Genomic DNA, 13,702 nt, shown 5'->3' on the forward strand with positions numbered 1-13,702 from the left:
ATGGGCCTTGGAGCCGTTGGGACTTACGAGGGGCTTGAAATAACAACAGCTAACACTTTGTGAATCCTTACTAAGTCAGGCATTGCACTGGATGCTGACGCCCACTTTCTTATTGAGTCCTCACAACCACCATAGAAAGCTGTTAAGTAATGGAAAGCTGCCCACCATCGCATAATCAAGTAGAGGCTTATTTCCCCCCACATAACAAGAAGTTCAGGAGTAAGCAGTGTGGGGCTGATGCAGTCGCTCCAGAAATCACCCAGGGTCCAGCTCCTGCTAGTTCCTGCTCCATCAGGCTCCAGGCGTGCTTTCTATCGCCATGCTACAAAATGGCTGACTTACTCCAGGCATTGCATTGGCATCGCAGCAGAAAGAACCTCAAGTGCTGATAAATGGAAAGAAATTCTTCCTTAGGGTTCCCCGCAGACTTCCATTTTCCGCAGACTTTCCATTGGTTAGAACTGTGTTGTATAGACATCTCAGCTGCAGGATTGGCTGAGAACTGGAGGCTTTTTTGTTATTCTTTCTTTTTTCTTAAATTAAAGTTTATTGGGGTGACAGTTGTTCATAAAGTTACAAAGACTTCAGGTGTACAACTCTGTAATACATCGTCTATATCTCACATTGTGTGATCACCACCCAGAGGCAGTTCCTTTTCTATTACCATATATTAGACCCCGTTTATCCTCTTCTAGAGCCCCCCTCCCCACTTACCCTCTGGTAACTCCTAAACTATTGTCTGTGTCTATGAATTTTTGTTCCTTCATTTGTTTGTCTTGTTCTTTTGCTGTTTTCAGTTTCATATGCCACATATCAGTGAAATCATATGGTTCTCTGCTTTTTCCGTCTGACTATTTCACTTAGCATAATAATCTCAAGATCCATCCATGTTGTTACAAATGGCCCTATTTCATCCTTTATTACCACCAAATAGTATTCCATTGTGTATATATATACAATGTTTTTCTTTTTAAATCTGAGCTCAGAGTTGTTTAAAAGCTTCAGGGCTGTGAAGTGAAGGAGAAGGAAGGAAAGGCTGTTGGATGATAGCAGTGCCTCCTCGAGAGTACTGTTCTCATTCTCTCATTCTACACATGAGAAAACCTAAGCATTGAGAATTAAGTAACTTTCCCAAGGTCATATAGTTAATAAGTAGAAAAGCTGGACACAAACACAGGCAATCTGATTTCAGAGCCTGAACCTTTAACCTCGTGCGTGGATCTGACCTGGAGAGTAGAGGGAAAAGCACTCTGGGGCAGGGGGATGGTGTTTGCAACGGTGCAGAGGTGGGATGGATCATGTGCAAGCGAGGTGCTAAGGCTGGAAGACGGCAGCCACACCAAGGACTTGTGGGACATAAGGTGGAAAAGGTGACTTGGGTTCATTCCATCTGTCTGGTTATGCCTTCAGGGTCATGAGCTGTGTCAGTCCTGAGATTGAAATAATGATGACATAACTAGGCACATGTTGTCAAGAAGTAAAAACCTTGTCCAGAAGGTAAAACCACGTCAACTAAAATGGCCAAGGTCAGTACATTAGGTGATGCCAAATATGAGCAGAGCCAGAACCCACAGTTTGTGGTAAGTCCAAGGCTGAAGCTGGAGTCACCAAGGTTTGGTCCAGGCATGTTTTGAGGTTCAGAGGCCTGCAACAGTCTTAAAGATACAGGAGCTGGAGGCCAGGATTGGGTCTGATGGTTTGGAGTCAGAGAGTCGAAGAACTGGAGCGCTGGAATATTACATTCCTACAGCCTGATTGGTTTCATAGCAATTTTTACCCATTCCAGCACCTTTGGAACATTATTGGCACATTATGTAGCACTAGCTTTCAGCCTCTATAGTTAAACATTTACCATTGAAGAGGATGTGATGACCCAAAACTATCAGAGCACCAAAGTAACATAGAGAGATGTTTTCCATTGGAACTTATTACTTTCAAATATTAGCTTTCCCTTTGTCATCTCACAGCATAATGGAATGGGAACACAAAGAAAAAGGTAGAATTCATAAGGAGGGAGCTATGAAAAATGGCTAATCACATCAGTTTTAGATTATATGCTTTTCTGGGTAGTTCCTGAGTAGAGCTTACACCTTGAGATTCCAGGTTCGTGTAAGGAGACATTACTTATGATTTGGTAGGCTCAGCAAGAGAGCATACCACCTCTCTGTGTAGTGACCTTTGCGGACTAGTAGTGTTTAAGCAGAGCCCAGAAGACTGTTGAGGAGTGAGGTTTCAGAATTGTTTCCTGCACGGAGTTTGAGGACTTCAAAACTATATTTTTTATAATTATACAGCATGCTCATCTGAAGTCAGTCTACATTTTAGGCTCCAAGTAATAATCTGAGAGCATTCTGTCCTGAGTTGGCTGCCAGACAAATAGTAGGAGAGGCTTTGGAGAGCCTTCCTCCTAGCACAAGTCTTTCTTCAACTGAAAAAGCCTAGCAGTTAAGGCACTTTGGAAAACAATTATAATGACTATTCCCCACCAACCAAGAGAATAGAATTCAACTTTGGGTGCTATGCATTTATTTAAATGTACCAAGCCTCAGCATGCGTGTGCCACAATACACACACACACACACACACACACACACATACATTTATGAAGAAAACTGAATTCATGTTTATTGTAGCACTTAAACTCTTGAACTCTGGAACTGTTGATTTTGAATTCTACCTGGGCAAACTACTTAACATCTCCTTGCTTCAGTTTTCTCATCTACAAACCATGAATAATAAGCTGTTGTGAGGATTAAGTGAACTCTTATCTATAAAAGACTTAGAATGATAACTGGCACATAATAAATGGTACTCATTATTATTTTAGAGTCTTTATAAAAAAAACACCTGAGCACAAAGAAGAACTGAAAAATCGCCCTTATACTGAAGGAGAACCACTGTTAATTCTGAGTATATATTCCCAGTCTTTTATCATGTGTTCGTCTTCTGTTTACTCTCACTCTGGAGTCATGCTCCAGTGTCTCAAGTTTCAGTGCATGTGTGTGTGTGAGTACACACACATACACACTTACACAATTTTTTTTATGTTTCTTGTAAAGGTTAGAATATGTGCCTTACTGGTTAGATAATCCTGCACAAATATGTATTCAGGATTAAATTATGTACTAAAAGGTCAAAACTTGCTTTAATAGTTATTATGCAGTCATTTTTCAAAAAGACCAAATATTTTGCTGTTTTTCCACAAATTCTCTAATCAGGAAAAATATGTATTTCACTATTGGTTGCTTTGTTTGGAGACAAGGAAGAGTCTGTTGGGAGAACTGAAGCCACAGAGGAAGTGTTTACCTGCCTACAAAGCCAGCTCTTTCCACAAACAACTGCTGTTTCTTATTTCTTTTTAGAATGACAATTTTAATGACTGCATGTAACAGCACTATTGAGAAGGTTAATAATGGGGCAATAAAAAAGGAGAACATAGAGCTAAACATGAGTGCTGACTTTACATACTGAATAGCTACGATGTCTCCATGCTACCAGCATTACATTGAAACTAAGTTATGGCAAAACCTAGTCCAAAAACCTGAAGAGAAATTGGGGTGTCATGCCGCTACCTGGCAATTTTAAGATCATAAAAAAATGAATATCCCGTCTGCACCTAGGCTTATACTGCTAATAAATCAAAATTTAAAAGATGCATTTATATAAGTTGATATATAAAACAGCAAAGTAAAACATGCAGAGAAAGTATAATTTCCTTAATATACAAATGCAGTAGTTTCCCTTTATCTATGGGGGTGATATTCCAAGTACTCCAGGGGATGCTTGAAACCCCTGATAGTATCAAACCCTAGACAGACTATGCTTTTTCCTATACGACATATATTTTATGGCTTCTCTCTAGCATATCCTAATTACCAGCATCACTACTCTTGGGTGTTAGGGCCATTATTAAGTAAAATACTAAGTGACTAACTGGTGGGTAGTGTATACAGCATGGATACGCTAGACAAAGGGGTGATTCATGTCCTGGGCAGGATGAAGTGGGATGATGCAAGATTTCATTATGCAACTCAGATAGTGATACCATTTAAAACTTACAGTGTTTATTTCTGGAATTTTCCATTTAATATTTTCCAAATATGGTTCACTGTGGGTAACTGAAACTATGGAAAGCGAAATGGTGGATAAAGGGGGACTACTGTAACATTTGTAATACATTTTAAAAGGTGAACCAGTTAATAGTAAAATAGCCAAACAGCATGAATTGGCATTTCACCAAAGAGGAGATACAAATGGTCAGTGTTATGGGCTGAATTGTGTTCTCCCACATTCATATGTTGTTCATATGTTGAAGTCTCAACCCCTAGCAACTCAGAATGTGACTGTATTTGGAGACAGGGCCTTTAAAGACGTCATATGGATGGGCTTTAATTCAACATGACTGGTGTCCTTATACGAAAAAATTAGGACACAGGCACACACAGAGGAAGAACATGTGAAGACACAGAAAGAAAACGAAGAGAGGAATGAAACTAACTCCGTTGACACTTTGATCTGGGACTTCTAACTTCTAGAACTGTGAGGAAATAAATTTCTGTTACTTAAGCCATCCAATGTGGTACTTTGTTATGGCAGCCCTAGCAAACTAATATAGTCAATAAACTTACAGATAGTAGAATAAACTAAAATTAAACAATAATTTAATGATAGAAAAAAGAACTGCCATGTACTTTTGGGTAGGAATATAATTTGGTACACTTTGAAGGGAAATTTGGTAATAACAATCAAAATTTGAAATATGCATTCCCTTTGACCAACAATTTTGCTTCAAGCAGAAATTATATGTTATTCACAGAGATATACGTATAAATATGGTCAATTAAATTTTGAAAACTGGAAACAAGTTACATTAAAAAGGGATTACACATTATGGAACATTCATAGAATGAAATAATGCCCAATTTTTAAAAGAATGAGGTAACTCTATACACGCTGACATAGAAGGATGTGTATGGCTTGGAAAGATGTCCATGATATATTATTAAATAAAAAATAGTTGTGAAATAGTAGGTAGGAAAAGACTATATTTATTTGTCCCTAGTACATCCTTTTCTATCAGTTTGGAATAAAAATTAAGGCATATTTCCTCTTAAAAAGTTGAATTATTCTTAATGAACATTATATAAAGCACCTGGTCTGAAATTTTTACACTTAATTGATTTTTCTATCAGAAAACTCATAGTATTTACTTTAAAATTCTATCAGAAAACTCTTAAGTTTTGAGGAATCATCAACAAAAGTTCTAGCAGACTTTTTGGTGATACATACACATGTAAAATGAAGAGGCAAATTAAGATCACCAGAAAAGTAATGCAGCTTGTTTTGAAATATCCATTTAACTGAGATGAGAGGAGTGATTCTGGAGAAAATGTTTCAGCTATATAAACCTTGCCTCTGCAAACTGGATAGCATGTTAGACACACAACAGAAAGCTCTCTAAGTTTTAAGGAAAATGAGCATAAACGTTTTAGCAGCATTTAAGGAATTATCGGTTTTGAGAAGGAATTCATTAGACACACCTATGTTTTCCATATCTAGGATATGTGAGGAAATGAATATTTTCTTGAGCATCATCAGCAATATGGCGGCTCTGACCACGACAAATGTCGAAGATAAAAATAATTTCAAGCAAATGATTTACTTTATTAGGTTTGGATTACTCTTTGGACTACAAGGAATTTCATAACTCTACAGTTTGAACTTCTCATTTCATAAATCTTCTGGAAAAATTTACCATTCATTTACACATTCTTTCAGCAAATACTCATTCAGAATTAATTACTTGTATCAAGCTGCCCAATGAATCTCCACTGTGGTGACTCAGAACTCCCAAGGGTCTTGAGAAAGCTATGACATGTTCCCAGTGTATGTCAGGAGCACCTGTCTCTGGTCCTTCTCTCACTACCCTGTTAAGTCTGTAAGAGCCAATTACTGTCAACAGGCGCCCAGGTGTCCAACCAGACATGACTTCCAGATTATTCTCTTGATCCCAAACTCCTTAATCTCTCTCTGTTCCTTTTTCCCCAGTTCCATAGCTGGCTTTTTGAACCCCGCCACTATTTCACCTTAGTTTGTTGACTTATTTGGGCTACTACGAAACTCACCTTCTGACTCAGATTTTAGCTTCATAAGGTCCTTTGACTTCAGTGTCTCCTGAAGCTTTTGAGTCAGAGACAATCCAGCTAGCTCTACCTTAAGGAACCCTGAACAGCTGGGCTAGCCAATTCATTTATAGAGGAAAAATATAATGGGCAAGGGTTGTTTATTAGAAAACAAAAGAACCAGAATGAAATAAATGCATTTCATTTTAGGCTTTGGGAAAACTGGATGGGACACTTAGAAAGAAATTCCATAAAACCCACTCCAAATATTGATCTGAACAATAGCGTAAGATTTGCCAGAAATATTCTTTCTATGAAAACAGTTTTCTAAAAAATCACTAAACCCACATAAGGAGACCTTGATCAAAGCCACACGTTCAGTTTGAGTGCTGGTTAACTATGACATTAATTTGCTTTTTCTTCCATGAAGACTGGGGACCCAACCTACCTGTAGTTCAGGGCAGATGATGTAAATTAGGATACCACTTTCTCACATTACCTCTGTCTAATGAGGCTGTAATTGACTTAAAAAAATTTCCTTAGCTGCTCTCTAAGCTCAACAGCTGTGTGTGTTAGAACTGAAATGCATCTATAAAGTGTCAGGTGGACACAGTTCTAATACATGCAAAAATTCTTCTTCAAGGTTAATGAGAAACTCTGGTACTGATATTTTTAAAGACAAGTTAAAAAGTTAATAGAACATCAATTTTTAAGAATATACAATTCTTAAAATGTCATCATAATGTTAAAAACTCAATGTTAATTAAAATACTTTAAAAATAGCTGAATAGTTTATTCTTTATATTTTTAATGAATGCTTTAAAAATTGTTAATATTGAGAGATCCAAGATAGTGGAATAAATAAACAGTGCCTTCATCCTTCTGTGAACACATTAAAATTACGACTAAATTACAGATCAACCTGGAGAACCATCTGAAATCTAGCTGAACAGAAGTCGTATAACTAAAAATAAAGGGAAGCCTCGTCAAGACTGTAGGAAGAGATGCAGAACCGGTTGCAAACCTCCCTGTGGCAGCTGAGAATCAGGAGAGTTACCTCAGCTGCGAGGTTCCCGCAGGAGGAGTGAAGGACCCCATCACCCCCACACCAGGCTTCCCGGCACCAGAACACTGGGCTTCACACCCACACAACATCTGGCTGTGAAAAAGAGGGGATTATGACTATTTGGGTGGGATGGAAGGCTGTGGGAAACCCAGACGTCCTCTTAAATGACCCCAGCACAGACTCACTTGCTCGCAGGTACTCACCTCAGGCTCCAGTGGAGGGAAAGTGACTCTGGGGGCCTTGAAGACATACAGCGGGCAGACTGAGGTGTGTAACGTAAGAGGTAGAACTGGAGGATCGTCAGCATTTTCCTGGTGAGGGGTCCTTTTCCTGCGCAACCGGCAGAGGGGAGCCATCTTTCTTGTGTTGAGCCCGCCCCCCACAGGCCAAATCTGAATCTGATTGGCCCAGCTCCACCCTGCTGACTCAGCTGGGACTCTGTTCCACCCAACTCATGCTCACTGCACCAGGTTTTGTCAATGACTCAACCTTAAGGGAGTTGGTAGGTAGCAGCAGGCCTCGGGGTTATTCTGGCTTTTTGTGGAGTTACCCCACGCCTGCTATTGGTGGCAGCCATCCTCGGTTCACCACATGGCCTCTCCCACATGCCTCCAGATTTAGTATAGACACCAAAACAACCATGATCACTTTGTAACTCCTACCAGGTAGCCCCCAGCTAGTCACAGGTAGGTAGCTGACCTGGGCCTGCACCAGAGCCCCTTGCAAGAGAACCCAGAACCAACATACTTGGAGGTTGGCTTCAGACCATAGCACAGCACCACTCAATTAGCCACACAAGTTCCTTTTTTTTTTTTTTTTAATGAATAATATCCTGTTTTGAGCAAAAATTCTTCTGATTTTTGTTACTCTCTGAACGTACTTAGTCCCACATGAAATTCGGCATTGTATTGCATTTATGTTTGATACACCAAAGAGTTCTCAGACCTGTAAACATGTGAGCTTGAAGAAAAGCTCCCTTCAAAGCATATTTCAGTTTCATATGAATCTCAAAGGATCAAATTAATCTTTATCTAATCCAAGCTTCTGTTCCCATGCCTTCCTTTAGCCATTGTTCTTATGTATCTTGTTCACTTTGAAAACATCTTGCTTTTCCCTAGGCATCCCTTGCATATCTTTCAACACGGATGCTCAAACAATATTATATTTGGTGCAACACATAGGATGATGGCTAGAGCACCTTCTTGTACATGCAAGGGGAAGGAAGAATAACTTAAGTCAAAAGGCACTATTTCCCAAAATATTGGGAAAGTCTTCATTCCCCTTTGCACGTAAAACACCACCTAACAAACTAAGGCGTTAGTATTTTACATAGGCCTTTCATGTAGTAGTAACACTCTTTCTCCTTCTAATATTTTGAGACATTAGTGTTTTATAAGTATTAATGGATTGATACCATATACTTACCTGCTATAGCGAATAAACTGATTAATAAGACCAGAGTTCATAGCCCTTCTCTCGTTTAAGTATGTCATGGACTTACAGATTTGTAGGGGTCTATTCTCCATGGAAATCATCTTCGACCCATAAAGATGAGAATGCTTATTAAAAACATGGATTAAATATATGCATTAACATTCTGGGGACAAATGATAAGGATGAAGAAGAATGAGACCGTACGAAGCAAGATCCAGTGCGGGCAGTTATAAGAGATGAGGTCATTAGGATAAAATTCAACTTGATAGGATACAGTCAGTAATTTCGTTGTTGGATTATATGGCAGTGGTTGGAGCAACCGGTCAAGAGATTTTAATCAACCCTCGAAATGGAAATGAAACAGCTTTCTAGACAGTGCTGTCGTTAGATCTGCTGGGTGCTTTGAAGCTAGAGTGTAAAACCTAAGATAAAACACTTGTTGAACTTGCTTGAAAGTGTGCTAACCTATGGTGCTGGTCCTACCTCCAGACTGGTTAAAATATTTCTTTTTTTCATTTCCGAGGTTCCAACAGAACCCGTGCTTACAGCCATCCTAGACATTGTCACACCTTACAGCGTGTGTTTTCCTACTTACTTGTTTGTCTACCCTTAGATTTTGAGATCCTTGAGAGTAAAGGGTTAGTTTAGCATTGTGCCTAGCATAAACACCCAATACATTTATTTGTTTGATTTAATGTAATTTGATTTAACACCCAATAAATGTTTGAAAATCTTGCTTTCTTAAAAATGTGGACTGCTCCCAGCTTGCCCAGCACAGAAGAGGCTATTAAGACTGGCTTCCCTTCAAACATCACAAGCTCCCTATCTTCTCTTGACATCTGGGGGGTTTAGACACACACGGCCTGGCCACATACGATCCTGTGTACTTTGCTTTGGAGTTGGCTGCACACTGAGAAGGAATCCTTCCGGGGTAGGAGGCAGCTGCCAAGTCACATGTTAAGGAAGGAGGTGATGGTGAAATCACTTGATTTCCTGCTGCAGGACAGGGCCCAACATGACTCAATTTGTCAAGAAAATAACTTGCAGGAGGGATAATCTGCTTTATACAAAAATTTTTCATAAGAGTCTTCTTAAAAAGCAAGTATGTAGATGTGCATTAAAAAAAAAAAAACAAAAGCATGTAGCTGGATTCTCAAAAGGATCTGAGACCCAAAATGGATAACACCTACTACTTACTGTGAATACACAGAAGTTGGCTTTCAAATGTCAAACTTCTACTTTGATAATAAATTTCTTTAGAGGAAGGATAACATTGTTTTTACTTCTGGCACCTCATACAACAGTTCTTGGGGCATTGCAATCAACAGGGTTTTGTGTGTGTGTGTGTGTGTGTGTGCGTATGCGTGTGTGTGTGTGTGTGTGTGTATACAATGCATCCAAAGTAAAAGCAAGGCTTCCTTGAAAACAATCACTACCCAGGGATGCCATCATTTGACAATGCTCTTTACCTTACCCACCATGAGTGTGTTCACTTGCAGGCTAGTGGAAATAATGTACCCCTGTAGTCACACAACAGCCTAGCCAACTGTCCCTTCATGTCTTTCCTTAAGGAAAGAAGAGTTTGTGAGATTGTGCCTTTCTGGGACTCTGTTCCATCCTTGTGTTTACACCTTATGTCTCTCTGTCTGGTCCCCAAAAGATGGTTTGCAGCCAAAGACAGGTAAGATATCTCACGGGAGATACAACCTAAGCCAGGCGGAACTGAGTGGGGACCCCCAATGAGCTGCCTTGGACAGGTGTGGGAAGGGGCCTTGCCTCCCCTTCCCCCTGCTTGGGAAAGTCTGTTGCGGGCTCTGGCTTTCCCCTTGCACCTGTTTCCACTTCTCTCAACGGAGTTGTTACAATGTGAAAGACATGATCCTGAAAAGATACATGCTTTAAGTAAAAACATCCTGGGACCTTGTGCTTCCACTGTTTAAAGACAAAGGGTAATTGGAATAAACATTTTCTGTTAAGAGGTCTGAGCCTCACAGACCGTGTAAGAAACAATGTTGCTTTCTTATAGTTGTAGACCTCTCAATAAAAACCTCCAGCCAGCTTTATTCAGGGCTCCAGTCCTCTGAGACTGAGAGACCCCTGGCCTTTGGAGAGATTTAACTGCATTAAGTCTCTGTTTGTTTCTTGCTTAAAAAGTTAACCCAAACCGCCCCTTCTCGCACCCTCACTGCCCTTGTTGCCAGGGATGCGACATCCCCCTTTTTGAAAGAGTAGGGATTTTCAATTTTATGTGTATGTTTTGAAATGTCCAAACCCTTTTCCACGTCCCACTACTACCACTACTAACTTTTATTTGTATGGTACTTAATAAAATTTTACATTAGATTCCTAAAAAAATTCTGTGGAATATATGGGTCTTGCAGGAAGTAGGACTTCCATGATAATGAAAATGAGGTCTGGTTTCCCTCAGATAGGAGGCCTATTTTCTTATGCCTTTCCTTAAATGAAAAAGAGCAGAGGTCCAGTGAGATCCCGCACAGATCAAGTTTTAAACATAGCAAAAACAATCCCAGCAGGTCTGTAACAGCAGGAGACCAGGAAACTTTGAAACAGCAGGTGACCTTCTAACAACGCTGACACAGTTGGAGTTAGGCTAACACCTAACCACTACAAAGCAAAAGGAAAAAGAAATTCTTTTTTTTTTTTTAAAGCAGCAGCTTAACTTGCTGGCTCAGCAAATGATTTCCCCTATTACAGTTCGGAAAAAAACATGACTTGGACGCCCTCTTTACCCTTAGCCCTTCCTCCCGCCCCCGACTGTACCATTAAGTCCTGGATACTGGGGTGACTAAAAAGGATAGGGAATAAATCAGTAATTGCCAAAATCTTTCCCCCCACATTGTGCGTGGCAGCACTTGCTACTTTCTTTTAAGTTGATTGTAGTAATCGGGTCAGGGGTTTGCTCTGCTTGCAGGGTCACAGTCAGAGTGAGCACTGCACTTTGGACTATTAGCTGAGGGTGAGGTAAACAACAGGAGTATATATATCAGTTTCTCCCAGTGCTGTTGTGAAACTGCAGAGCTGAGAGCACAGTGAAAGGAAGCAGCCTCGTCAGGAGGGGTTGTGTAAGTAGGAATTTGGTGTTTTCAAGTACTTGATTCTTTTAGAGTTTGGTAAATAATATGATTTTGCCTCTGACAAACTGTTTCTTTCCTCAGAATAGATTTTACAAAAAGAGATAGGTAGAGAAAAGTGACACAGAAGGAAGAGAACAAAACACTCTAACATTGGGGGGTGGGGGTGGGTGCTCTCAGTGGGCAGACACATTGTTGATCTCTGCCCTGCCTTTCTGCACAGCGTAGCATGAAGATGGGAGCAGGGCGGGAGGCTGGTGAAATGCAACACTTTGACTCTGCAAAAAGTTGTGATATTTTAAAAATACAATCATCAATATTGTATGTTGAGGCTTAAGTGTTTCCCACTGAAATGCAGAGTGAGAACTCCACGGGCAAAAATAACTCATGGATTTGAAGAGCAAAGATGAAATATGGCCATTCTACAGTGCTGTAGAAATGTTCAGGGATATTGTGAGCAGTAACAGAAACAAACAATCAAACAAAAAACACTAAGGGAGAGCAGGTTCAGTCCATTGTGCAGAAATGGTCACCCTTGAAAGAGTCAAAACCCATGTCAAAATCAGGTGGTCTGCGATTAAATGCAAAATTTTGCAGTCTAAGTGGTGAGTGGGTGCTTTCAGGTGGATGAGGAAGGACCCTCAGATGCCAGAAAAGGATGGAATAAGGTTCTGCATACCCTGCCTTTTAATGGGGAATTTTAAACAAATGTAGGTCTGTATATGGCCGACAAATTTAGGTTTTGTGATTAAAAAGTGGTGCGATTAGTGACATTTGTATTAGGTTGATGCAAAAGTAATGGCAGTTTTGCAGTTATTTTTAACCTTTTAAACCATTTCTTTTACACCTACCTAATAACTATTTTCTAAATGTTATCGGATCAGCCTCCAGTAAATACAATTTTGTTATTTATCTTCATTATTTGTATGTAGATGTCTGACAGCTATAATTACAATCAAAAGTCTATTATGTAAAAATGATCTTAAATAAACACAGTTGAACAGCCTATTGATTATAACAGGAAAATCTGCAAGTGGGAACTCTGTAATTCACTACCCTACCCTCTGCAAATGACTTTAGTTATTTTTTCCATCAAAAAAATAAATGAGGGAACTAGCCTTTTCATTTATATTCACTGTGCAGCCATTTAGAACGTCATGCTATATGGCACAGTGAGAGTAACCAAGTGCTGAATTTATGCAGATGATTCTATCATTACTGAATATATTCTAGAAAGTAGGGAAAAGTCTAGCCATTCCAATAAGAAATAAAACAGCCTGAATAATTTTAATGTTCTCTTTGCCAATTTAGGGCATAAACAAACAAAACCCTGGCAGCTATAGTTATTGAAGGTGACCTATCTAAAAACTATCAATACATTACAGTAGCTAAGAGGTCATGTTTTGGATTTAGCAGAACTGGTTTGAATCCAGTGTCTCTTGTGACTTACTACCCGTGTGGACTTGGGCAAGATGCCTCAACTCTCTCTTCGCCATAGTTTCCTCAACTGCAAAAGGGGAGGATGGTCACAATGTTGGTAGGATTAATTGACATGATATAAATAAGTGCTTAGCACCACCTGCATACAGTTTTATAAATGCTCAAAAAATGGTAGCTATAATAAGGATAATTGTATCGTCAATGTAAATACTATACTAAAGAAATTCCCTACATTTCATCCAGATATACTCTCTCCTTTTTTAAACATTAGAATTTTTAAAATATTATAATAGTTGGGATGGTCCTAATAAATTTTCCTCTCTTTACCAACCCCCCCTTTCCTTTAGTTAGGCTCTTATGATATATAGGTAGGAATTTTGTGGTGGTAAATGATGTAAAAGGTAATCAGGTTTTATAAAGTTCTAGCTATATCTAGCAGTGCACTAGAGCCCAAATCAATCTGATTTTAGCCTTTCTACTCCCCTCTTAATTCTGGGCTCACTCTAAGAAACTTATCATTAGCCTTCTGACCTCCCTGCACCCCCTCT

General features: G+C 39.5%; 1 protein-coding gene across 4 annotated transcripts in view; it reads left to right on the top strand.

Moving 5' to 3' along the window:
• The window catches only part of SELENOP (selenoprotein P), a 44,940-nt gene that overhangs the window by 21,526 nt on the left and 9,712 nt on the right, over positions 1–13,702 (top strand). For 2 of the 4 annotated variants that reach the window (XM_081052877.1, XM_081052875.1), the window contains exon 1: positions 11,475–11,705. The exons of the other annotated variants lie outside the window; for them this stretch is intronic. The gene's annotated coding sequence lies outside the window, so the exon portion shown is untranslated. Of the gene's footprint in view, positions 1–11,474; positions 11,706–13,702 lie in introns of those variants that run through there. 4 annotated transcript variants of the gene reach the window in all.

The sequence above is a fragment of the Rhinolophus hipposideros genome (assembly GCF_964194185.1).
Source record: "Rhinolophus hipposideros genome assembly, chromosome: 7".
Classification (NCBI taxonomy): domain Eukaryota; kingdom Metazoa; phylum Chordata; class Mammalia; order Chiroptera; family Rhinolophidae; genus Rhinolophus; species Rhinolophus hipposideros.